The sequence below is a fragment of the Octopus sinensis genome, linkage group LG4, assembly GCF_006345805.1.
Source record: "Octopus sinensis linkage group LG4, ASM634580v1, whole genome shotgun sequence".
NCBI lineage: Eukaryota > Metazoa > Mollusca > Cephalopoda > Octopoda > Octopodidae > Octopus > Octopus sinensis.
In genome coordinates, this window is record NC_043000.1 from 49,195,000 (window position 1) to 49,222,980 (window position 27,981).

The 27,981-nt window shown below is 34.2% G+C and overlaps 1 protein-coding gene and 1 long non-coding RNA gene across 11 annotated transcripts in view; one reads left to right on the forward strand and one right to left on the reverse strand.

Moving 5' to 3' along the window:
* The window catches only part of LOC115210389 (bone morphogenetic protein 1), a 2,987,986-nt gene that overhangs the window by 281,370 nt on the left and 2,678,635 nt on the right, over positions 1–27,981 (forward strand). The gene's annotated exons all lie outside the window — the stretch shown is intronic.
* LOC118762949 lies at positions 8,735–27,793 on the reverse strand. The gene is made up of 4 exons (XR_004998702.1): positions 27,579–27,793; positions 25,659–25,665; positions 23,182–23,186; positions 8,735–8,745 (listed from the first exon to the last, which is right to left on the reverse strand). It is a non-coding gene; the product is annotated as an uncharacterized LOC118762949 (long non-coding RNA).

The window sequence follows — 27,981 nt, forward strand, 5'->3', positions numbered from 1 at the left end:
TAGTGCAACAAAGAATATCAATTTTCGATCACTAAAGATTTGTAGAATCGATAATACATTGTAAAACCTTTCCACGTTGGAGATAATCATTGCTTCAGTCACCGTTAGACACAATAATCAAAATAAGTAGTAGTTTATGTTCAAAGTCTTTGAAGGTTACACTAAATAGCGGTTGTGAATTGTAGTCTCAAATTAAAATCAGAAACAGACAAAATTGGCGTAGTGCTTAGTCCTTTGCAGGTTTCAAATTGTTCTGTGTGACTTATAATATGAATGGTAGTCTAAATGTTTTGTATTACGTATTGGCATTTTAAAACTCTAAACTTGAAAGTTATATGTTAAGATTAGTTACTGAGACAGCTTTTAAACTTCTGAGTTTAGACTGGTTGCATACTTCGCATTTTATTATTTGCACAGAAATAAATGCAGCAGAACTATGATTCCATATGTGCGTAAATGTAACCTTCCCAGGTCAAAGTAGGACCCGTAGGTGGCCGCTAGACAATTGCAGCTAAATATCTGTTTTAAAAAGGAACTAAAATTAGAAACATTATGTCTGAAAACGTTGAAAATATCACAGTCAAAATTACTTTGGTCCAAGATATATTAGTCAACTTGGATGTAAACAACGCAGTATTTTTAGACACATAAGAAAGAAAATATTATTTTAAATTGATTTGAAAATCATCGGTTTTTATCTAAAACATTGACCATTCCATATAGTCGAACGTTAAAAATGATAAACATATTTTCTGATAGATCGTTAATGCCGGATGAACATTGATAATATGATTTCCTGTAATAACTAAGAAACAACTATACATATAAAGAAAAATCTGAAGTATTTTATTTTTTTCATGCATCAAGAGGAGGTTTTACCGCCGAATTTATTGATCAATGACAATCGACAAAGTAATGTCGGATATGAACATGTTTTATCTTCTTTTATAATTCAATTCACACTGGAATTGCGTTAGAGGAATAAAATTCGACACCAATACTTGGCTGGTACTTTATTTTATCCACCTCGAAAGGATGAAACGCGACGTCGACTTTTAGAAAGTAAAGGGACATTAGATAAATAATGCCAGACTGAAGCCATGACGATTGTGCCAGTTCACTGCCTCTTAAGTTTTACTAATTATGTATTTATTTGTCTGATTGTCTATTGAAACAGTTAGGTATTGCAATAGGTCACTACATATGTCATTATGTTAAAAGATAGTTTTCATTTGATACTCAGTATATATTTAAAATATGTGGTTGGATTTACTGAAATGTTGAGAATATTATATAGTGTTAATATATAATAATAAACATAAAAGATTAAAATTATATTATTATATAAAAATAAAGGCGGTGAGCTGCAGAATCGTTAGCACCCCGGGCGAAATACTTAACGGCTTTTCGTCAGCTGCTACGTTCTGAGTTCAAATTCCGCTGAGATTGACTTTGCCTTTCATCCATTCGAAGTCGATTAAATAAGTACCAGTTACGCACTGGGGTCGATGTTATCGACTTAATCCTTTCTCCCAAATTTGAGAACGTGTGCTTTCAGTAGAAATATTATATAATAATGAACATATACAAGAATAAAATTCTATTTATATAATCTTGCCCGAATGTTTTGTCAATTATAAAAATATTCTGCGAAATTGTTTTCGAAATATTAAAATAAAACATCAATTTAAACTAAAGGGTTAAATATTTCAAACCTAAACGGGGTTTGATAAGAGAAACATTTTGAGTAGTCACCTTAAGTGTGAACATCTATAGTTAGCGTGTTTCTTGACGGAATACGTAGAGCAAAACGAAATAATTCATTATGTTTGCTTTTCTGTAAGCTTTCTTGATTTACTTTCCTGTTACAAGTCGTTTGCAAACTTGTCAGGGATACCTACTCAGTAATGAAATAGATTTATGTTTAAATATATCAACCTATCATTTTCTCTAAGATTTTAACACTTAGTTGATAAGATATTTTCCATTATTAAATCGGTTTTTTTTCATTTGTCGTTTTTTGTTTTCAATTAGCTTTTCTTCAATGAAACGAAACCTCTATTCTGGAACATATTTGCGACTACTATGTTAATTTTATAGAAATTCAATGCCACACTTTGAGTAGGTACTTAGTTTGCTCCACACAATGAGATGAACTTCAGCAATGCGTTACATATAACTTTGAAATTCTTTGTTTTTTTTCAATACTTAAGTACCTTAAGGCAGCGAACTAGCAGAAGTGTTATGAAGCCGGACACAATGCTTCGCAACATTTCGTCCTTCTGTACGCCCTGAGTTCAAATTCCGCCGGTCGATAAAATAAGTACCATTTGAGCACTGGGTCGACGTAATCGACTTACTCTTCTCGAAATTTACTGACCTTGAGCCAAAATTTGAAACCAGGAAGTAGTCGTTTCAGATATTAAATTGAAACGATGTATGTGATTAAAGGTTTTGTACGAGGAACACGTTCAAAACAGATACCGCAGAAGTTACATTTGGGTGTCTTCTACGATGTCTTCAAGCTGACAATCAACTTTAATTAGAATTTAGTCGACAGTAACACGCATACTAAGATACTTACATGCGTACATACATTTATACATACATAGACACACATGCACATATATATGTGCATATATGTGTGTGTTATTTTGTGTATTTGTGCGTGTTTGCGCTTGTGCGTATGTGTGTACATTGAGGATCACTTTTGTCGATATTCATTTGTGAATGAGGTATTAGTCTGTTAGAAGGCGGTGAGCTGGCAGAATCGTTAGCACGCTGGGCGAAATGCTTGGCGGTATTTCGTCTGCCGTTTCGTTCTGAGTTCAAATTCCGCCGAGGTCGACTTTGCCTTTCATCCTTTCGGGGTCAATTAAATAAGTACCAGTTACGCACTGGGGTCGATGTAATCGACTTAATCCGCGTGTCTGTCCCTGTTTGTCCCCTGTGTGTTTAGCCCCTTGTGGGTAGTAAAGAAATAGGTATTAGTCTGTTAGAAAAATGAAAAACCCCTTATATTCTGCTTTTTTGTTTGTTTCTTTTTAATGAAGCCATCTGTGATACTTGTTCTACTCTGACTAGCACACTCCTTTGCCAATCTTCTCATCAAAAATGAAGTAAATCTGTAAATTTCCAGTTGGTAATGACTAACTAACAATTACCGTCCAAAATGTCTCGCTGCCGGAAAACTGAGGGTGAACACTCAGTATTGCTGCGAATAGTCGCCCGCGCGATTAAGCTTACATGTTTCACACTGTTTATTTGAAATAATGGTTGTGTATATAAATTCTGGTAAGGTGACGAAATCATTTTAAGTCGTTGGAGCTACGACCAGAATGCCTCGTAGTGCCTATTCCTAAAATTACATTCCACTGAGTTCAGTTATGCATTTCATCATTACGGGACCAATAAAAAAATGTGGTACTACGAGATACTGAGTTGATGAAAATAAGAACATTGATACTTACTATTTCTCCTTGCTATTTGCGTTCTGAGGTCTAATCCGGCCATAACCTTCTCAAGAAACCTCTCAAGATCCTGGTTTTTGAAAAGCTAGATGGCGTTTGTTTTATATGCATTTTTTTTAAAGTAGCACACATTGACATTTTGTTGATGTAACTCTGAACCCAGATGATGCTTCAGTGACATTAGCACAATAAATTCATTCCTATATTTATTTAGCTTTGTTTCCAAGTATCCAATAACGCACAATATGTGTGTATAATGTGTGTGTATATGAATAATGTGTGTATATATCTATGTGTGCGTGTCTTTATACGTATGGGTGTATGTATACTTACATTTATTTCCATACATATGTACACACATATACTTGTATATATGCACATGTATGTATGTATTATGTATGTATCTATGTATGTATGTATGTATGTATGTATGTATGTATGAATGTATAACAAAGCAATATGTAAGGTGCATACATTAAGCATTGCGTTATTGTGTAAATAAACTTGAATACAAATTCGAAGAACCAGAATTTTAATCAAATCAGAGACTTCCTTTTTATATACTTTTATATATTATATTTCAATCTCAAAGTTCTTTTCTTATATTTTCTTTTCATTTTGCATCATATGAGTCATAGATGAAACCATGTGAATTTAGCTATTTTATTTTGCATTAATTTGTGAATATTGTGTAATGCTGAGCAGCATTAATTAATAGTAGGAGATAGATTTCGTATTAGACTCTTATTAGGTACATCATATGTTTCGACCCATCAGTCTGGGTCTCTTCAAGTACATTGATAAAGAAGCCTCACTAGAGATTTTTGGTATCGGCTGACTTGTTATATGTCCATCAAGTTATTATGTACATATGTGTGGGGTGGATACGAGAAATTAAGAGAAATACAAACACAATACGCAATATGACTGAAATGCAGCTTTGCATATTTTCTTCACTAAATCCCGTATCTTTTCCTAAATTGCTTGCTAATGAGTAAATTATCATTCACGATTTGACGACCTATAATTATTTGTACTTTAATTGAATATGCGATAGTTACAATACAAACCGTTCAGAATTAAAATCCATTAGTTTCATTTGAATGACATTTCTTAGGACGAAATTAAGCCACCATAATTACTGGCTTTGCTTCTGGTTATGTAATGTTTAAAGAAGGAAACTGAAGATTCTCAAACTTGTCATCCACCGCTTTATTTGTTGAATATTTTTTGTCCCGACAAATACACACACGTTTGGAGAAAGAAAGTCTCGGTCGCTGTATAAGTCTTTGGCTTGCATTAGTCTTTAGTTTTATTTCTTTTGATATGTAGCACTCCAAACGTGGACAGCCATGTTTCTTCCTAGCAGCGTACCACAAGAGATATTACTCATCATAAATTGGATCGCACAATTAAATTTATACTTTAAGAAACATCATATGTAATACAGCTTAATCTAATATATAAAGTACGTGTATTTTATTAAGCAAATCACAAAAGTGTTCTTTAAGTAAATTCAAGGCAAGCTTTCATATAATAATTCAATAAAAGAATAAATTATCTGCATATTTTAGAGAGAAAAGTTTTTTACATATTCACGACATTATGCGAGCCAAACAAAAAAGTTATGAAGAGCTGCATGTGACCCGAATGTTGCCAGTTGCCCACAATGAAAATAAATATATGTCTTCTGTGTATAGAAATCTTTATGGTTGTTGGCTATTATGTTTGTGCTGATAACTGAACATTTAAATCTTGTAAGTTTTTAGTGTTGTTGTTGTTTCAGCCCTTGTTTAAATTCGAAAAAGGTTTAGCTATTATTTGCTCAAAGATTGCTATTTTAGGACTACCTTATGCAAAATACTCACATTACATATTTTTGCATTATTTTAGATAGATTTGGCTACTGTTTCTAATATATCGAATGGCAACATATAAGCTATACTTCGATATTTATACATTTCTAAATGTTTAAGCTGTCGTTTCAATTTTAAATTAGTTCAGAACATTTAATATATTCAACCACCTTCAACGTATAACAAATTAGTAGATTCGTAGAGTATTAATATAATGGCGTTATGTGATACGTTTTCTGTGGTAATGTATAATTCGACATAAGATGAGACTATACCAAAAGATGTGGACGTGTATAAGTAGTTGTGATTTCATGTGTATTTATATGAATGCACATGGTGTGTAAATCCGTATATGTGTGATTACAATTGCGTTTAAACAGTCACAAAAACTATATAAAAAGTGATGAAGTGTTTTGGTTTTCAGTTAAATATTTATGATCCCATTTTGTATATTGATTTCTTGTCATAAGGTCAAATATGAAATTTTGCAAGGAAGTATATTACATGGTGTCTAATACTGTACAGTTACTTTGGTATTATTGATACATCTATTGCCAGCTTCCAATAATAAACAAGTCGTATCTATTGTACCTCCATGAGTTGAAATGCAAAATTTCCTGCGCCAAGTTTGATCTCTGAAAAGAAAGGAGCCGCGAATAATTGAAGAGTATTTACAATGGTGCTATACTTATTCATTTAGCTCTCCCTTCTACATTGCCGTTTAATAGATATTACAAATTATCGTTTTAACCCCCAAAACGCGGACATCATCACTTGTTGTTTCATTAGAGAACAGCAGGCAGTATCAAATACTGATTCAAAAAATTTTCATAGAGCGTATACTTTGTCAAATGTGCATAAATATAAGTGGCTCTTATCACAGAGAAATCAAGTCGCAAATGAAAGATTTATACAGAGATAAAGGGTTTTTGTTTTGGTTTCCTTTACTATCAGATGAGGTAGATGATGATGATGATGAGGAGGAGGAGGAGGAAGAGGATAATTATAATCTAGATTGCACAGATATCTCAAATGAAGTTATACTCACAACGAATGGATAGTAAATTTTATTGTGCAAGGCCTAAGTTATCATTTTTTTTTATTTATTTAGAGCGAAAAAAAAAAGATATTTTTTGCTTTTCCCATCGTTTAAAGATTAAAATGGATGCCTAAATGGAATGAAACGTACTCTATGATGCGCATCATCGTTCTGGATTAATATGTGCAGATATATTGTTATTGTTTTTGTTGTCGGTAGTGATGTTCAGCCGCTTGGCAACACTAATCAGATAGATATGTTATACATTTAAACCATGAAGATGCCATTTTTTTTGTTGTTGCCAACTAGCGTACACAGCAGTCTTGAGTGTGTCCATATTTTAATGATGGGACACGATTTAAAGGAGACTTGACTGCCATTTATTTCCTTGCGCAGTCGGAGAACTAAATGGAATCTAATGTTCTCTATGTGTTTCTTTTCTAATCAGAATTGTTGTCCAAGATGTCATGAAAACAATTTTTATTTATAATTTAGAATACAAATTTAACTTGAGATACACAAATACTATTTTCACACATCGGTTGCTATGAATTTGTCTACATACACACTGTTTTATTATAAGTTTATAGGAAAATGTTTCATGTTTCAGAAAATACATAAAATCAAATTTCGTATACATTGTATTCTACCGTTTGATTTTGATTCTATTACATTGTTGCTAAATAGCTAACGTATATTCCTTATGTCTGATCCTGATAGCAAAATATTTACAGACATCATAGCGTCTTCAAAATCATCATGTAATATTTCGTGTCAATAAATTTGGAAGCTTGCACTTGAACATGAACAATCTTTCATCTTGTATAACGAAGATTAATTACAAATGTCAACCTGAAAGCAGGTGACCGGTTAATATTTACGCAAACAACGCCGGTCATTTCATGCAACAGAATTCTATAATTATGCCTATTATATACATTATTTGGTCAGTATTTATTTTATAAGGATATGTAGATGTTCCAGATAACTTTTACTGACTTATATACTGAAACGTGCTCAAATTTGTATACTTTCATATTCCCTAAAACTTTCTATAGCGTGAAAATTTTTAAAAGTACCGCATATTTCTATAGATAAACAAATAATTTGGGATACAAAAATATGATCTCTGAATCAAATGGCTTGTCTTTTATTCGGTATCGTGCATGTTTGTACGTATTGTATATGACTAGTGCAATCATTTAACTATATATATATATATATATATATATATATATATATCTTATACAACAGTATGGAAATTGCATCATCAATCGCTGGAAGGTGACACTTGTAAATAGGATATTCAGATTGCAATAATCTCTGATAGAAAATGTAATATGTCGATTCAGAGATGATGAAGTGAAAGAAAGAAGCTCCAGTTTGGTGCTGTTCTCCTTTAGGTCATATATATCGTTTCAGATATAGTTTGTTTGCATACAGGTTTCAATGAAAGATTCGTGAGATTCTAATTAAAACGAAAAATTCCAAAGAATATTCGAAATGAAATAAATTTCACCAGTTAATAACTTCTTTTAGAAAAAAAGATAACTTTCTCAAGAAACTCTAGCATACGTTCCAGATCAATAGTAATATCTGTTTTATTGTTCATTTCGTTGTGAAATTAGTTCGTTGTTAAGAATACTTTTTTCTGAACACTTTCGTTATTAAGAAGTTGCAGAAGTTGCACAGCTGAAAATTGCAAATTACACCGACAAGGAATAAAGTAAGACTTCTTACAACTGATTCCTTACTATTTTTAGGTATAAAATCCTCTTACAGGCGATAATGCCGTTTTGTAAATTATTTACTTCAATGCTAATCAATTATTTTACTTCATTCACTAGATATATTCGTTAACTTATTACGTATGTTGGCACGATATTTCTATATCTGGCTAGAAATTGCTTCTCGGGATTATTTCCTTCGTCTTTAATCGACCGAAGTAAGAGGAAAATCTGAGTGTAATAGTTCAGTATTTTTTTATTGTAGCAAACTGGTTCTTGCGATTATATTACTAATAGCGCATTATTTATGCATGTCGTGCTCAGCGATCTTAGGCATGAGAAAGACACTTTAAAGGTTAGGCAAGTCCAAAAGGTCCAAAATTAATATAGAAATTGATGAATGAGGTGGAATTTAGTACTCAACAAATCCTCCTTGTCAGCGCTCTGCTGTATAATGTTGAAGGAGATTTAGCTTGCTCATTATTATTGAGGAAAAGAATCGACAACTTCACAAAAGCTGATTATATGTTAATTATTCTCTATAGTGACTTTGATGTATGTTAACTTCACACGGTATTAATGCTGTTGATTTTTTCACTTTCTACATATTTCTCCTTTTCAAAATTCTTGTCTCTCTCTCTCTCTCACTCATTCTTTATCTCTCTCTCTCTCTCTCTCTCTCTCTCTCTGTCTAAAGATATATATATATGCATATATATACACATATGTATGTATAGAGATAGATATAGAGAGAGAAAGAGGGACATTAAGATGTCTATATACATGAAAAACCATTAGATATAGAAATATTTGTGTATGTGTATGTATATGTATATACATGTATATGTCAATATATATATGTATACGTGTGTATATATATATGTATATATATATATATATATATATATATATATGCGTGTATATATGAATGTATATCTAGATGTATGTATATATATATATATATATATATATATATATATATATATATATACATACATACACACATACATATAGATAGATAGATAGATAGATAGATAGATAGATAGATAGATAGATAGATAGATAGATAGATAGATAGATAGATAGATAGATAGATAGATAGATATAGATAGATAGATAGATGTATATCTATATTACATAATGCAAGAACAATATTAAATTTTCGATGGCAGTCAATCTCAGGATCACATGAAGGTTAATACAATGGAATAGTTCCTAGATGCATTCTCTAGACCCGGCAGAGTTGTTGATATTATCGCAATAAACATATAAAAAAGAAAAAAACAAATTCATGAACCACTCCTTCATATCCGCATTCGCGTTAAGAAACACTAAACTTTCTCCGTGTGTTTGGAGGAAGTCAAATATGATTCTATCTACAAAGACAAATGACCTCAGATTGCAAAATTTCGAGAAAACAATTTCCCTTCCTAAATCTGCAAAGCCTGCAAGTGAAATTTACAAATCTGCAAGTAAAATTTACATCAACTCTTACCATTAGTTGAACACATTCTGACGTTGATTCAAAATGAGTTACGTCCTAGGAGATTAAACTTAGGCATGATTATTCACTAATCCATGAATCATTGATAATAATTCATTGCAACCCTGATATCGTATTAATATTTTAATTAGGGCGACATACTGACAGAATTGTTAGCAAGCCGGGCGAAATGCTTAGCGGCATTTTGTCTGTTTTTACGCTCTGTGTTCAAATGCTTCTGGGATCGACTTTACCTTTCATCCTTTCGGAATTGATAACATTTGTACCAGTTGAACACTAGGGTCGATGTAATCGATTTACTCTCTCCTCCAAAATTTGAAACCAATATCTGCACACCTCAAAATATCTCCTGATTCTGTTCAAGAGAATAAAAATGCTTGAGATATTACTCTTGTATTGAAATGCTCAAGCAGAAAAAATCCGGCCATTCAAATACTCTTTTACTTTTTTACTTGTTTCAGTCATTTGACTGAGGCCATGGTGTAGTACCGCCTTTAGTCGAGCAAATCGACCCCAGGACTTATTCTTTGTAAGCCTAGTACTTATTCTATCGGTCTTTTCCCGAACCGCTAAATTACGGGGACGTAAACACACAAGCATCGGTTGTCAAGCGATGTTGGGAGGACAGATACAGAAGCACAAACATATATACACACACAGACATATATATATACATATATACGACGGGCTTCGTTCAGTTTCCATCAACCAAATCCACTCACAAGGCTTTAGTCGGCCCGAGGCTATAGTAGAAGACACTTGCCCAAGGTGCCACGCAGTGGGACTGAACCCGGAACCATGTGGTCGGTAAACAAGTTACTTACCTCAAAGCCACTCCTACGCCTACTTTACACAAATAAAAAATACCCTGTTCTTTATATGAAGTAATGTGAACAACAGTCCGTCACAAATACTTGTCCATAGCTATACTATTCAACCACACAGCCATGCGCATGTAATAACTGACAACCGTGATATATGGCGCTATATATTTCAAGGAATCTTGTGTAAATTAGGACAGATGAATTGAGTTCTATCCAAATTTGTAATATCGGTATGAAACTGTTCTTATTATCATCAAGGAAATTAGTTACCGAATTTGAATGAAGCGGTAATGATGATTGAAACTAAGTGATTCAATTTCATTTTTATTAATTATGCAGAGAAAAACGTAGCTTTACCGCAGAATCAACAATTCACAATAAGATTTCAAAAATGCTTACCGAAGATATTCGCTCATTTTTACCTTGAAATTCTCTCTTTTAGTATGTTATTCTCTAACCGGTTTCAATCAGAGATCGTGGCCATGCTGAAGCACTGACATTAAGATGAAACATCCCCCGGATAAGGACCGAACACTCGACCTTTAGATTGCTTATTGTACTCTCGATTATTAGACGGATAGACAGTTAGACAGACAGATATATACATACATGCATACATACATACATGCATACATACATACATAAATACATACATACATACACGATGGCATCTACGGTTTTCCTACTGCCGACTACCGCTCGCAATATATTGGCCAACCTGAAGTTATAATGCTCTAGGATACCAAGTAATTTTGGTACAAAAGAACTACACAAGTTTAACTATATAAATCATTCATCCACGTAATATGTAAACATGAAGGAATTGTGATTCAAGACATTTGTTTCGCTAATTTTATATTATTTTTGTATAATTTACTCTTTGAAATTCAGAAAAAAAAATCTATTTTGGCAATATAGCTAAAGTACATTCTGTGTCTACTATTTGAACTTTTTAATACTCTAATCGCCATTTCATGAATATTGAAATTGCAAGTGTTCATTCAAGAAAGGAATCAGCCAAGACTCTTGAGGAATAAACTTTGTTTTATATATTAAAATACAAGCCAGTTCATAAAGTTACAAAATAGATATGTTATTTTCTTATAAGCATTCGACAAGGAACTACTATCCAATGCACATATCAAATTAATGACATGTTTTAGTTAGGTAGAGTACATTTCCATTCACACGGTATGTGAATGTGTGTATACATACGGAAGAATAACCAATTGATGGAACTGGAAAGATAAAGAATGGCATAGTTTGTATTTTCCAAAATTCTAGATTCATATGTGTATGATCTATCTATCATAGATTATATATAATGTAATATGTCTGCTAATATAGCAAAGTTACATGAGGGAGATATCATTCAAAGGCAAGTCCTAGCTGTATTACAAATACATTGTTCAGTAAAAGGCACATAGGCATTACTGCAACTAAGGAGGTACCTAAAATATCGCTCCAAGAAATGTGAGCCTTGAAATATACACTTACCCAACGTGGTAAAGAAAGTGATTGAGAGAGTGATTGGGAGAAATGGGTGAACATCTCAACACTTTCTGGCCTATATATCAGTCCCTGCTGTATTTTTAAATGGATATGTTTAAGTTTTAATCCTTATTGTACCCAATAAGGAGTAACCGTGATAGTTACTATGACAATTTACGATATCATCGATAGACAAATCAAAACTATGTTGGAAAACCATCTTATAGATATACGTTTCAAATCTTAACACTGAATACAACCTCGGGCAAATAAGGTAACTTCTTATGGTTGGGCTCCTTTATCTTTAGTAAATATAATACAGAAATATAATTTAGCTTTTCTAGTAGTGGCAGTACTCTTTTCAAACTTGAAGACTTAGTTTCAACCCCTGAGGCTGTGGCAGTAGAAAATTACTCCACTGCATTCTTTCCCCAAATCACTACCAGAGATCTAACCAAATCCATCATTGCTAAGTCCACATACTCATACAGAGGGCACTACCTGCGTTTAATAGATACTCTCAATTCAACCAGACCAAGACCACTTCCATTAAAAAACAAACTCCCACTACTACAGTCATTGTTACTACTACTATTACCACAAGTACAATAATTACTATTACTACAACTCCTACAGCCATCAAAGCCAGGCTTTCGCTTTTACGCTTTCTAAATTTTACCACAAAGTTTCATTCTGAATGAAATACGTGAACTCCAAAGGAAGCAGCTGAAATCTATTATGATATGGTTATGTTTTATTGTGATATAAATATGGAAAATATTTCAATGCTATTGACGAGATACTAAGTCTAAAATGCATGGATTGGAACAACAAGGTTTACTGGCATATAAACATAAATGCTGGCAACCAGACACAGCGCCCATGCATTATATATATATATATTATATATATATATATATATGCTGTATACCTACATGTGTGAGGTATTTCTGAAATTAAGCTTACGCATAAGCAGTAGTTTCTTTTATCTCTAATGCGGTGGTGTCTATTTACATTTTGTTTGATATTTTCATCTCATCCGCAAATGTTAAAATAAAAAGCAAGCAACACGTGTACAATTGCATATATTATTGTATAGTTTCACATATAAATGACATAAATGTTGCAACACATTTTGATAAATCTGGTAGAAATCCCAATACACTGATAAGAAAATCCTAAAGTTTATTAACCTTTTGAAGCACGCCAGTTGCTACATGGAAGGCAGATAACAACCAGAATTTACGCTACGTAATATATTACTGCAGGAAAACTTAACGATATTATTTTTATGAGCTTTATTCCGCTAGCTTGGCGTGACGCAGTTAGCAGTGATGTTATATGCATGGATATGTAAATGTGTATATGTATGCTTGTATACGTATATCACTATATATGTATGTATACAAATGTTTATCTATACGTATATAAATATATATATATATGTGTGTGTGTGTACGTGTCTATATGAATGTATATGTATATATACGTATGCATACATATCTATGTATGTATAAGTATATATGTATGTATATGTATATATATATATGTATACGTATATATATGTATATATATATATATGTATACATATATATATGTATATATATATATATATATACGTATATATATATATATATGTATATATATATATATGTATGCATATATATATGTATACATATATATAAATGTATATATATATATATATGTGTGTGTGTGTGTATACATGTATATATGTGTATATATATGTATACACACACATATAGATATATGTATATGCACGTATACTTATATATTCATATATATATGCACATATGCATGTATAACTACATAAGCATTGGTGTTTGTGCGTGTGTGTGTATTAGTATGTGTTTGTGCATGTGTGCGTGTGGTTGGAGACAGCAAATACGTTTTAAATGTCGAATGTTATATGCACGTAATATATGACGGCTTTAATTAGCATGTGTTGCGAAGAAATCTAGTTAAATTGGTTTCTTTCTTTAAACATGATGACCAAAGCATATCTTAGAGTAAGATCTTAAAGGTAACATCATGTACAACAACAAAACTAGCCATAAAAATAGTAATAAAACCCTAACGGCATCCATTTCCTTAACATCAATATTAACAGCTGAAGAAACTACAAAAGTGATAGGATACATGTATGACAATGAGAAGAATTTGATGGTTATATACAAATTGAATCGACTCTGTTATCATTTATGTTGCTAATATATATTTTATTGCTGCCGAAAGGATTAAAAGTAAGCTGATACCGAGTGAGCTTTGACCTCAGAACGTGAAGGAACGAAATGGAATATTGCACTTCATATAGACACCACTATTCTATAACGATGATACCGATCATAACAATAGACATTACTTAAAATTTATAGATACTTGATCTATGATTATAAACAATTTTTTTTCAACAAATAACAGGATATGTTGTTTTTTATTGAATTCTTTTCTATGTTTCAAAAGCTTTCTCCTGGACCTTAAAATTGCTCTTTTATTTTCAAAAGCTGTGAAAAACTGTGAATATCGTAAAACGTTCTTTAAAAAAAAAACACTATGAATAGTGTTACATTATCGCATATATTCTACCCCACAGTAAACTATATCCGAAAAAGAAAATAAAACCCCGGTTCAGTCCCTTTCTAGTTGCAGAATTGTTCTCTGTTTCACGAGTAATATAATTCCAAACATTAATTCTGAAATACATTCTACGCAATTTTGATCACATAAGCTATGGAACATGACAAAATACACATCAAGTAAGTGTTAGTGTGTGCGCGCGCGCATGTATTCACCATTGCAGTGGACTATTTTAACTCAACAATCGTATGTACCAAATTAAAACGTGCACCGGGAAGCTATAAGACATTCATAATGTTGCGTAAAGTATACCCGATATGCTTTTGAAACAGTTGTAGTACACGCCTACCTTTTACATTCTTTCTATTTACAGATTTGATTATCCTATTAGAAGCATCATTTGTTGCTTTCAAAATGGAGTTGCATAGCACCTGCCATCTTACTGGAACTTTCTATCTAATCTCGATTTGAGACGAACTATATTTTATGCACGGATTAATAAATTTGGATCTTTTCCTTTTGAACGGCACTTTGTAACATAATTTCTAGTTAACTAAACACTTTTAAACTTCGTATACTGGTAGAATGTGTTTATAAAACATCATTTTCTCTTGGCTTTATTGAGAAAATTCTATAGGTTGTAAGATATTTCGTCTGAAATTTCGAGCATTTCGGCAATTTTAACCAATCGCTGCAGTCCATTTAGGTAAACAACATTCCGTGCTGTATGAATATGTCCCTCCTTTAAGAAACAGATTGGGTTTATTTACATTTGTGAAGAAAAAAAGATACTCTCCCCAACCCCTAACTAACCCTAACCTTAAATCTAAAATAGATTAAAATGCAAAAGATCGATACTAGGGTCGTAATTATGGGTGACATTTTCATTTGACACCGCTAGAAAAAAAATCCCATTTTCCGTAGCGGTGTTGTATGAAATTGTCACACATAATTATGGCCCTAGGATCGATGTATTGCATTTCAATCTATTTTAGATTTAGGGTGAGAGTTAGGGTTAGTTAGGGTTAGAGTTAGGGTTAGGGCTAGAGGTGGGGGAAGGGTATTGCCGAAATGCTCGAAATTTCAGACGAAATATCTTACAGCCTATAGATTTTTCTCAATAAAGCCAAGAAAAAATCATGTTTTATAAACACATTCTACCAGTATACGAAGTTTAAAAGTGTTTAGTTAACTAGAAATTGTGTTGAAAAGTGCCGTTCAAAAGGAAAAGATCCATAAATTGTATTGGTCAGTTATCGATTCCTTTGTATTCCCTATACAAAACTCGTTTATGCGAGAGAGACAAACCAATTGCGTTTACGATGGTCACTTAACTGATCTATTCATACTTCCGGTTGATGAAATAAGTGCCGGAATCGTTGTTATTATTGTTGTTATTTACTTTTAATCTGCATGTTTGTTGCAGCCACTTGCCGAGACGCCCCCAGCGTTCTGCAGCAAATAAAGGTTAAGAGATGTTACTGCATAACTGAGAGCTTGGAGTGGCTGGAAGGGGTTAGGACAGTAGCGAAATACCTCCATATAATACAACACTAACATTTAAATTGATAGGTTTTTTTCTAAGGATGTGGGCTGTAATTGTGAGCACAATCTTTTGGCTTTCTGTGAGACATGGTTCGCCTGGGATGTTTTCTAGATGTTTCTGACATCCCTTTTTTCTCTTATCTAGGGCACGTACAATAACAAGAACGGTTTTTGCTTTAAGGTGCCACATCTTTTGTATTTCAATTTCCAGGTCCTTATATTTACTCAGTTTATCAAATTTCTTTACAGATATATTTTTATCAGTGGCAACACTTATATCTATTAGTCTAGAAGTATTTTCTTCCTCGTATTCAATAATTATGTCTGGTCTATTAGCCTGGATCTTTCTGTCAGTGTTGACTGGAAAATCCCAGAGGATGGTGACATTTTAACCTTCAACTACAGGATAATGTTCATACCAGTTAGTAAGAGTACCAATTTTGCAGTGCTTACATATTTTCCTATGTAAATACTGTCCTACCCTATCGTGACGATTGTTGTATTCGTTTGGTGTCAGCACAGGATATTCCGAAACAAGATGGTCTATTGTTTTGTCAAATGTGCCACAGAATCTGCATTTAGGATCAATACCGTTTTGAAGAACGTTAGACTAGGAGTTCCTGGTAAGCAAGCTTTGATCGTGTTCCACCAGTATGAAGCATCCAGTCTCTACTTTCAATCGTTTACTTCTCAGCGACTGATGGGTTGTTACTTTATCTATATCATTTTGACTTCGAAGAATATATTTCCCATGCAGGGGCTTCTGGCTCCACCACTCCTCACTTTGTTTCTGCCTGTTCTTTTTTTAGTCTGCTTGATTCGTTTTGCTTGATAGCAGTAGTTTCAAGTTCTTCATCTTTTTCAGAGTTGATTGCAAGTTGCCTCACGAATTTATAAGCTTCTTTGGCAATCGAATGTAATTTTTTGCTGCTTTCATTTTTGCACACTGGTAGCAGCATCCAGTCCTCTGTGCTAGATAAGTACCTGTTCGTTTCTATAGCGATCATTCCTCTTTCTCCACTGCTTCTAGGCAGGTACAGATGGTCAACGTCTGCCTTTGGTTGGTATATGTACTTGAATGTCAATAATTTTCTTGTCATCCTGTCCCTGTGTTGGAGCTCCGTATAATTCCAATTAATAATGTTCAAACTAATTTGAACTACTGGAAGTGCCAAGGTATTCAGAACTTCGATGCAATTTTTCGAGTTGAGTTCAGTACAAGTCTTTTTCTCTTTTAGTACTCGTTTCTTATACTTTCCTTTATGGTAGCATGATGTACCTAAACTCTTTCGTTTATTCCCAGGTATTTATAATTTTTCGGTGGGTCAAGTTCCCTGATGGTAGCGTCGATATCTAATTTAATGAAACCTGTTTTTCTGAGCTGCCTCTTAAAAGTTGCTTTAACACTCTTTTGACGCCAAAATCCATCCCGATGTCATTGCTAAACTCTTTAACAGCTATTAGCAGCCCTACTAGTTCTTTGTCATTCCTAGCCAACAACTTCTGGTTGTCCATGTAAAAAAGATAGTTTATTATATTCTTAAAATTTTGTACCCGTATCAGTTGTTAATCAATTCGTTTGAGAGTAGGATCAGTGACATGCAGAAGAAAGTAATGGAGAGAGGGGGTCACCTTGAAAGATGCCTAGTTTGATGTTGTTGCTGTTGGAGTGGCTCATCCCATTACTATTACTTAGAAAGACACCATGTGTTCCACTTGGCCATACTATTCTGTAAGAATTTGGAGATGACAGGCGAGATCTTACATATCTCAAGTGCCTGAGTATCCATTTATGTGGGACATTATAAAACGCTTTCCTATAGTCTTTCCATGCCATATTCCGGTTCTTGTTCTTACTCGTAATTTTCTACAATTATTTTAAAAGTAATTGGTATTTGCGCCCATAAGAATTTCTTTTGCGACATTTTTGAGCTTGTAGAAGGACAAAGTTGTGTTCAAGGAAAGCGTATATTCTTTCAGTTAGTATGCATGTGATGATCTTGTACACGGTGTTGAAACATATTATTGGTAAGTATTTTCTTCAGTCAGTTAGGAAGATGCTTGCTCAGGGTTTTGAATGACATCAGCTAGAGTTGCAGCGAAATTTTCATGTACTTCTGTGAGACAATCCAGCCAGGAGTTACAGATCCGATCCAGTCTTGGGTTTTCCATTTATGAGACTTCATCATTATTATTATTATTATTATTATTATTATTATTATTATTATTATTATTATTAAGAAAAGCGGCTAGTTGGCAGAATCGTTAACTCGCCAGGCAAAATGCTTAACAATATTTCGTCTGCCGCTACGTTCTGAGTTCAAATTCCGCCGAGGCGACTTTGCTTTCATCGTTTCGAGTTCGCTAAATTAAGTACCAGTTAAGTACTAGGGATCGATGTAATCGACTGTGCCCTTCCCGAAATTTCAGGCTCCGTGCCTTTAGTAGAAAACGTTGTTGTTGTTGTTGTTGTCGCTGTTGCTGCTGATGTTGTTGTTGTTGTTGTTAAGGCAGTGAGCTGGCAGAATCGCTTACACGCCCGTGCGAAATGCTCGTTGCTATTTCGTCTATCATTACGATCTGAGTTCAAATTCCGCTGGGTCTGACTTTGCCTTTCATCCATTCGGAGGCAATAAAATAAGTACCAGTCGAACACCGGGGATCAATGTGATCGACTTACCTCCTCCCCCAAAATTTCAGGTCTTGCGCTTACAGTAGAAGGATTATTATTATTATTATTATTATCATCATCATCATCATCATCATCACTATTATTATTATTATTATTATTATTATTATTATTATTATTATTATTATGAAGGTGGCTCCGGGACACTCAAGTCGTATCAACAAATTCGTCAAATTGTTCAGTTCATGAATTTTCGTAGTGCTGTCATTTGTTCGGGAGATCGATGCCCTGAACGCGGTTGATCATCAAGCGACAAGTGATCATTCCTAAAGCCTGGAAACCACTCGTAAACTTTTGTTGCTCATGGCAGCGTCCTTGTAAGCTATTCGAAACACGACAACTGTTTCAGTCGCCGTTTTCCCCAGTAAAAAAAGAATTTCACGGAAGCACGCTTTCCTTCGTTTCAGCCATCGCAAAATTCGACGAACAGGGAAGAAGTACTGCACAACAAAGTCATATATATAATATCATATCCTATATGTATACTTGTTCGTACTCTCTTTGCTTTGAGTTTAAATCCAACTGGGGGAAACTTTGCCTTTCATCTTTTCGGGGACAAAAAAAAAGTACGAAGCCAAGGCAGAAGATTGGTGGGGGGGTCTTCCAATTATGATTTTATATTCCATCAATTATTTAATACCCGTTTTAATGCTACCACGTGGAACTTCGGGTGCCTTTAGAAGAGTTCACTCTGGTTCAAGCATTTGCGCTCTGTTTTCACTTTGAACATACATATTTACTTCCTGGCCACCAGTTCAAGAGGAGCTCTAAGGGTCATTGGCACTGCCTTTCCGCCTGTATAAATGATGATGATGGTGACAGGCAGAAAGATAGATATGGAGAGAGAGAGAGAGTGAGAGCCACTGTCTACCCAGTGTCGAAGGGGTGAAAGATTAGTCCAAGAAACTGATATGAAGAAAAATACTTTTTTTTCAAATTATTCAATTCGTAGACCAAAACTGGAGAGAAAGAATTTGACAAACATTTCATCAATTAGATTAATATCAAATTTGAAATTACAAAAGCCGTTTTTATTCAACATGGCATTTTTTCCAAAGGAGAGTATAGTTAAAGATTGTTAGCTGTTCCTACTCTAATGCATTGTACATAGAGATGAGCACGAGAGAAGCCATCTTCATGCAATTCTATGCTAGTAAATTTCAATGCTTGCCTCTGTGATTTGTTGATTGATGTGATAAGGCATAATTTTACCAGAAATTGTATGTGGTGTCCTGGATATAGATGTATCTTCACCTTTACTATGACCACTTTGAGTTTGTGTTTCAGTGACCCGAAGTTTTAATGATTATATTACCAGTCTGGTACCATTGCAGAGGTTACGCTGAACTAAATTTCAAAGAATCACTGTAGTAGCTCTAATTTTAAATTGTACTTGCTAACCAATCAATCTTGGAGGTTCCAAAGAATTTAGAAATTCCATCAGATAGTCAACATCTTCACTCTTAACGATAAGCTTATCAATTAATTCATAAATTTAATCATCCCCCGCAAAATCTCTCAAGATTTTCGTTGATACATTTATCACTTTTTTTTGTGCTAATATTGCTTTCTTAAACACAAGAAATTTAAGTCTTTGTAGCAATAAGCAAAGCTATTAAATACTCTTATTAATTCATTAACTCTTAGGTGCACTACGCTGATTATAGATACAATAAGTTTTAGAGTTTGTAGGAACGTCTTCCTCACTAAGCTGTAGAATGGAGCAAATAAATCTGAATTACAATCAGCATAAATTTTTGACCATGTGTAAGCTTCAAAGTTTGTACATTGCGCTCCAAAAAGATGATTTAAGGCATACTGGTATATCATCAGCCCTTGTTCGCTTAGTTATAACTGGCATAATTGAAAAGTTACCGATATCATAACAGTTACACGTCCTATCAAAATCTAGTTGATTACTTCTTGTGGAGTTCTGCTCAGTAATTCTAAAGCATTTAAGAAATTTTATTTGGCTTGCAAATTTGCTTCAGTAATAGATTTATGAGACATGTGTTTGCAGCACCACCAGTTGCGTCCCAAAATAATATGCTTCCATTCAGTTTAGAAATTCTATTCATTATATATGATAAAGCAGTTCACTGATTAAGCGACAACTTGGCTTCCTTTTCATATGTTCAATTAAGGAGTTGAAATGACAGCAAACTAATTTGAGCGTCTCATATAGTTTTGGTTTCAAGTTATGATTTTGACAGAAATATAATTTACGTAAAGATAGTGGGGCGGTCAAGGAAAGGATAGTATAGTTTAGATTTTAATGCACACATATAAAAGGGACGTAGTTTATTGCTGAGAGAAAGATGCATGAGAATTTATAAAAAGTGCATTTTTGAAAAGGATAAAACAATATTTTTCAACTTCAAGATTTTGTTTTTTAATTGTAATTAAATGGTCCTTCTGAAATTTACATTCGTTTAGAGGACGTTGCGAGCCATGCAATCCAAGGAAGAAAACCTTTTCTTTTTCTGTGGTATATACACTTTTTTAATGTATATACCACAATTTTTTTTTACATATAATACATTGTGTATTATATACTAATAGCAATTTTGGTAGTCAATTCTCTAATTAAAGACTGCACACGATACAAAATAATTAATATCGCTAATTCTTTGGTAATGAACTGGCCTTCCTGAAGTAATTTATAAATTTACAAGTTCAACCGTTTGACATTCGAGAGAAGAAACAAACTTTTTTTTTATGTGCATAGATATTTAAGAAATACAAGAATGAGAATGTGTTTTAGAGATAAAAGGAGTGTGACATTGAAAGAGAAAGTAAATTTCTGTTGCTTATACTTATATCCACTCTACTGCTATTCTAGTATGCATTTCAATCTCGAAATATCTCTTTTTTATTTTGTTGTTATTGTTGTTGTTGTTGTTGTTACTATTCTCTGTTTTACACTAAGAGGATCTTGGATTCAAGATATTTGTCCATGCTAACCATGTTAGGGTTGCATTTTGATTTCGTTGAAAAATTTGATATTGTTGAGAAACGGTAATGTTGTGTCAAAATAAACAAAAATGGTTTCCAATATACATATGTTTATGTGGAAGTATACGTGTGTGTTTGTGTTTACATGTGTTTAAGTGCAATCTATCTCACTTTTGGTCCCGAAATTTAAATCTTTTTTGATTGAAATAATATAAACGGGAGAAAAAAAAATTATTAGCGTTGATGAAAATTTAATTTCCTAAAGGGCAATGGACAAACTCTGAATTTTCAATCAACCTAAAAATTTATTTAAATGAATGCTTGTAGTTGTGGAGGAGTGACTCATATATTTGGTTGCCAGTGTAACAAATTTCGTAAATGTTTTAGACATATTAGACCTTAGAACTAAACATAACCGTGGCTCTCTTCGTGTATTTTATGGAAGATCATATTTTCCCATATCTATGCAAATTTATTCAGTGAAATCAATTCATTATTTGGCATTATCTTCTCGTAGAGCCACTGACAATTACCTCAAGGTTCTTTTCTTCTCCAGCTAAGACAGATATTTCAGTTAATCTCATAACTTTTATGCGAATACCATCCATTATAACAACTCTTACATTATTTACCTGAATTCATTTCATTCCTCCTCCGTGATTTATTGCTTTTAAATAATATTTTATTCTCGTTCATGCAAATTATTACTGATCAAAACCTGCGCAACGCTTTTTCTATATATAAAAATATTGGAAGACTGATCTCGCAAGTTCAAGTCTGAGTACGTTTTGCTGACGATGGTCAGTGACACAGAAATATCTATAGCTCTCAAATTTTTTATGTCAACACTTTCTGTCGGTTTCCTTTAAATTTATGAAATCCAGGAATTCCTGCTAAATTTCGATCGTCTATTTAAAAAGATATCTTGAATGAATGAAGACTTGTCTAATGTTAAACTGTAAGCTACACAGTTTTTCACATTAGTCTGCACGTGATTGCAGCAGCAATTTCTAAAATACGTTTACGGCTATGTATTATTCATGAATGTTCTGTGTCCTCTATAGCAAAAATTGTAATTGCATCACTATACCCATTACAAATTATCCACGAATATCAGGAAGTTATCTTTGAACAATATTCCGAGCTATAACAAAACTAATTTCAGTCATGAAATCCTTTTTGCTTACAATGCAAGAGCAGGGTATTTTATTGAGGGACAAAGTAAGATTTTGATATTTTTATCATATTTCTTCAGTGTTCTGAGTCAGGAGGAAATTTGGGTGTCAGTAGCTTTCTTATCGATAGATATTTTTATGTGTTTAAATAGTAGTTTAAAACTGATTCTTGCAAAGTAGATAAGAGACGGTCTTTTAATCGAGAGCTCAACAGACGAAAATCTTCTAATGCTGGTTGTAAGCTATTTTCTTGTTCGTATCTATTTTGGACTCTTCGCTTCCTCATTCACCACATTTGAGACATATATAACTTTAACTTTTGCAACTGGTTTCAAGAAATTAATCGTAAATTATCAACCACAAACGCAGATGTAATTTCTTAATCCGTGAAATTAAACTGTCATAAAAATATGTTTTGCGAAATATTTCCTAGCGTTTTTCATATCGAATAATGTATTCAATGTACAGGTTGTTCGGGATAAATTTAATAATTTGCATTAAAGGGAAAGGAAAAACAATATCTTATCCAAAACTAAAAGTACTCTAAACATCAGAACAATATTACCTAGATTAAAGTTGGTAGATAACAGGTTACTTAAAGTAGCTGCACTCAGTTTCAACAACGGCTCAAAACGACCCCAGAACCTGGTGCAGGTGTTCTTTACTGTGTCGCTGGGAAGATTTTCAAACGCTTCTTTGATCTTGGTCACCAGTTCAACCTCGCTGTTGTAGACATAGCGGTTGGAATCTTTATCAACCGCACCCGCTCATAAAAAATCGTTGGGATTAAGATCGGGGGTATTTAAAGGCCAGAAAACGGGGCTGATGAATACGTAGAAATTCTCCGATGATCACTTGTCTTTCTGGGGGTGTGGCAATGAACCAAATCCTTCTGTCACTCATTCGGCCTTCCAGTAGCAACTCTCGTCAGCTAGAGTTTGACCACAGTCTCCAGCAGCTTCATATGGTCGTCTGAATTGAGCCTCAGGCCCTCTTCAAAGATGTGGAGCGGTATCACGTCACCTTCATTAGTGACACCCCCCCCCAAGTCCATCATGGTTTGGGAGAGCTTGGATTTCATGATGTCCATATCATGTTCTACAGCGTTTATAATGTTGACAGAGCATTGGCCAGCAATCACGTGTTGGCGCAAATCATCATGATACAGGTAACTCTTTTTCATAATTAAGGTAGCTTCCGGTACCACATGTCATCTAAAATTTTGTCAACTACAGCTTTAAACCTTATGCTCTATAGCACCGTTGCCTGTTCCCCCAAACTTTGAACTGTTCCTGCAAAGGAGACATAAAATACCGTCACACTTAGCCTGCACTTTACTACATCGTCAATCCATGAAAATAGATATCCCTATTCTAATCACTCGAGTAAAGACTGTTATACTCATTTAAAATACATCTGGATCGCATTCAGCCTCACAGTTTGGACAGGTAATCTTTAGGATGATTGAAATGAAAAGATAAAGGGAATTGCCTGTATATTAATTGTAATTAAACATTAATTACATCTTTTCACAAACTTACCGTAGATAAAATCATCTAGGATTAGGTACACATGTTCTCACTATTCAAATATTCACTGTTAGGACACACTTCTGAAACTTTAAAAATATATTGAATGAGTTAACTCTTGATATTCCGTTTTCTAGGTTGTCACTTTTGCAACTATTTGGACGCTTGTTTATATATGGCTGACTCTCCACCGTTCTTGTACTTCAGCTTTCGATTGTATAACCAAACGTATTCCTACTCCTGAAATTAATGTGCAAATACTGAGTAGTCCACCGAATGACCCAGGTTCATATAACGTGAGCCTTCCTTGCGATCACAATATAACGGCGAAAGAATTTGACAAGATCTATAAATATAAAGACTTGCTAATAGAAATTGAAAAAATGTGGCATCTCAAGGCGACTACAATACCAGTGATTGTAGGATCTCTAGGAATGATTTAAAAAAAGGTACTGAAACCTATTTGAAAAATGATACCAGGTTTACCATCCCTACAGGAAGTGCAAAAATCTCCTGTTAACTGGAACGACTCCTGTACTGAGAAGAGCATTATCGCTGTGAAAACAACATCCATTCATGAATTTATTTATTCATTAATTTTTTAAATACATATTTTATCTGTGAATTTGCGTGTGTAATCTGGGAATGCATACAATGAGTTCCTCTACCCTAGGTGTACGGAAAACACTCGACGAGAAATGGAAGAAAATATGAAGAAGGATAAATAATAATAATAATAATAATAATAATAATAATAATAATAATAATAATAATAATAATAATGATGATGATGATGATGATGATGATGATGATGATGAAGATGATGATGATGATGATGATGATGATAACATCTCACTCCTCTGGAATTTCACAATTCAAACTGACAGAAAGATAGATGCGAATAGGCCAAATTGTAAGAAACATGTAAATTAAAAGCAAATAATAATTATTATTTCAGTTTTGTATTTGGTTTGCAAGATTCTTTATGTGAATTCGTGTATTGGAGCATATTCTGTTTTAATGCCTTATTAATTAACACAATCACAGGTTCAGTTCCACTTATTTACTTCTTTTTATCTAAAATTCTCGTTGCTTCTTCAATAGTTGCTGATTCTGTCCGTTATTCGAGCTGCGTTCTTTGCTGTGTGTGTGTGTACGTGTGAGCATCAATGTGCATGTGAAAATACACATATGTATGCATGTATGTATGCGTATCGGTGTGTATAAGCATATATAATAGCCACCTACATAATAGTCACCTAACGACTCTACCTGTATATGTATAAACTGAAGGTGCTAGAGTATTACTACCACCTACGTGTATCTCCTATTTATGACGCGGGATGTTTAATTTATTAAGACATACGCCTGTATTTTTTTTTAATGTTAGGTCTTTCGGGTGCTTAGATAAAATGCGGATGTCAAGTCGACCCAGTGTGTCTCCGTGTTGGTGTTTGGCATGTTAATAGAGTAAGGAGGACTATTTTTCGTCGTCACATTGTCTCAAATGTTCATTTAATCCTTCCGCAGCATTTCTAGCTGTTTCATCAATATATGTCATGTTCTTGTCTTTATAAGCACCCTCTATGCACCTCATGCTGCAGTCTACATTTATAGTTTTACAGCCAATGCCTGGGTTAATCTCACACACCATGCAGTTCTAATCGGTGCATATGGTATTCTCAAAGGGGTAAGTCCTACATAACTGTGATCTGATTGCTCTCACTGGTTTTTCAACGATCTTAATGTTAAGTTTGGTCTCTTTCAGAGTTTTGCTAAATCTTCGGATTAGTTCTCCATAGACTATGGCCTCTACATAACTCAGTCCTTGTTATTTGTCGGCCTTGTACCATGTGTTCATCCTGTTTGCTTTGTCATAAACTCTCCGTATCATATTTCAATATTTACCTCTTTATCTTGGGCAGGTACCACTGCTTTCATTACATATAATGCTAACTTCTTTCTAGCTCCCCTATTGCATGTGCAATCATTCTTTTCACCTCATTGTTGTGTCTTGGGTCTGTATGGTCCAACAATTCCAGCGCCCTGTGGTGCTTTTCTTCACTGCCGAGGTGATTGTGGGTGGTCTTCTCCTCTGTGACCTGGTGGGGCAGAATCTACTAAACTCATGGTTGTCTCACAAATTAGTCAAAGCTTAGTTTAAGGAGAAGGCCCAGTACCCAAGTGTTGATTTCACGGAACTCTACTTCACTCTCACAGATAATTTCAATGCATCTTCCCACAGCAAAATCTACGTCTATAGATGGGTAGAGTGAAACTACATTCATACTACTCACTACACAACTTGCAAGATTGTTGGAGTGGTTGCAACTACTGATTCTACTGAGGATATCCTCCGTGCTCCCACAACATTCGAGGACAGTTCAATGAGTAGTCGTAACACCTATGAGAGGAAGTAGGACAACCTATAATTGGTTAGAGATATTCGCTCTGAAAACTGGCCCCATAACAGGGTTTACGTAAGTTCTATGGTCCTTACGTAGCCCGTATAGCGTACGAACATCGTTGTTGAATGCTTGGAAATTTTGTGCGCTCCGTTTCTTGGGTTGGAGTAGGTTGCACCACATTCCCATGTTTGCTCTGAGAAATTTTTCCACTGGTTCATGTTCCTGTGGTGCAACTCCACTCATGCTACTGATGTGTTGTTGCATGGTCTGGACATGTTTCTGTGGGCCGTCTATCGACAGACTGCCAGACTCGTCCGTAGGGAAGCACACTAATTCCCTGTACCTACTTCGCTGTTTCAATTTTTGTAGGCCTTTGGAAGAAGATGAATTGAGTTGGTGGATCTCCCCTTCATTATATTTCTTAGCGGTTTTGTTATATCTAAGATGTGTCGGAGTCTATTTCTAGCTAAGGAAATCTTTACTTCTGTCTCATTGTCAGTCTGTGGTGGGATACATACCCATTCGTTGAAGAGTAAGACTATGGGGTTAGATCCTCGTCATGTCGTATGATTTGTTGTTGGAGTTATAGGAGACAGAGTGTCAGGTGCTACAGGTGTTACTATTGTTGTAGTTGTTGTTACGGTTGCTGGTATTGTTGTTACTGGTGGAGGTAGTGCTGCTGCTAGTATTGTGTTCATTGTTGTTATTGTTGTGGTTGTTATTGTTATAGATGGTGATGGCGGCGGTGTGGACGATGCTGTGGTTTATAACTTGTTTATAAATCGTTTTTGCTATTTTTGTTTAGAGATGGATAAGTCGGAAATTCGTACAATTTTGAAATATGGGTTCTTTCTTGGAAATACAGCATCACAGACAGATCGGAATATTAACGGAGTATTTCATTATAATGTTATTATACAGCAGACAGTATCAAATTGGCTTGCAAAATTTCGTTCTGGTAATTTTGACCTCACAAATGAGCAATGCGGTCGACCAGAAATAAAGGTAGATAATGAAGAACCTGAAGCCACCGTCGAGTTAGATCCATCTCAAAGTGCTCGTGAATTATCGTTGTTGTTTGGTGCTAGCAAGCAAACGATATTGACTCACCTAGTTCAAATCGGTAAAGTGAAAAAGTTGGATAAGTGGGTTCCACATAAACTCAATGAAAATC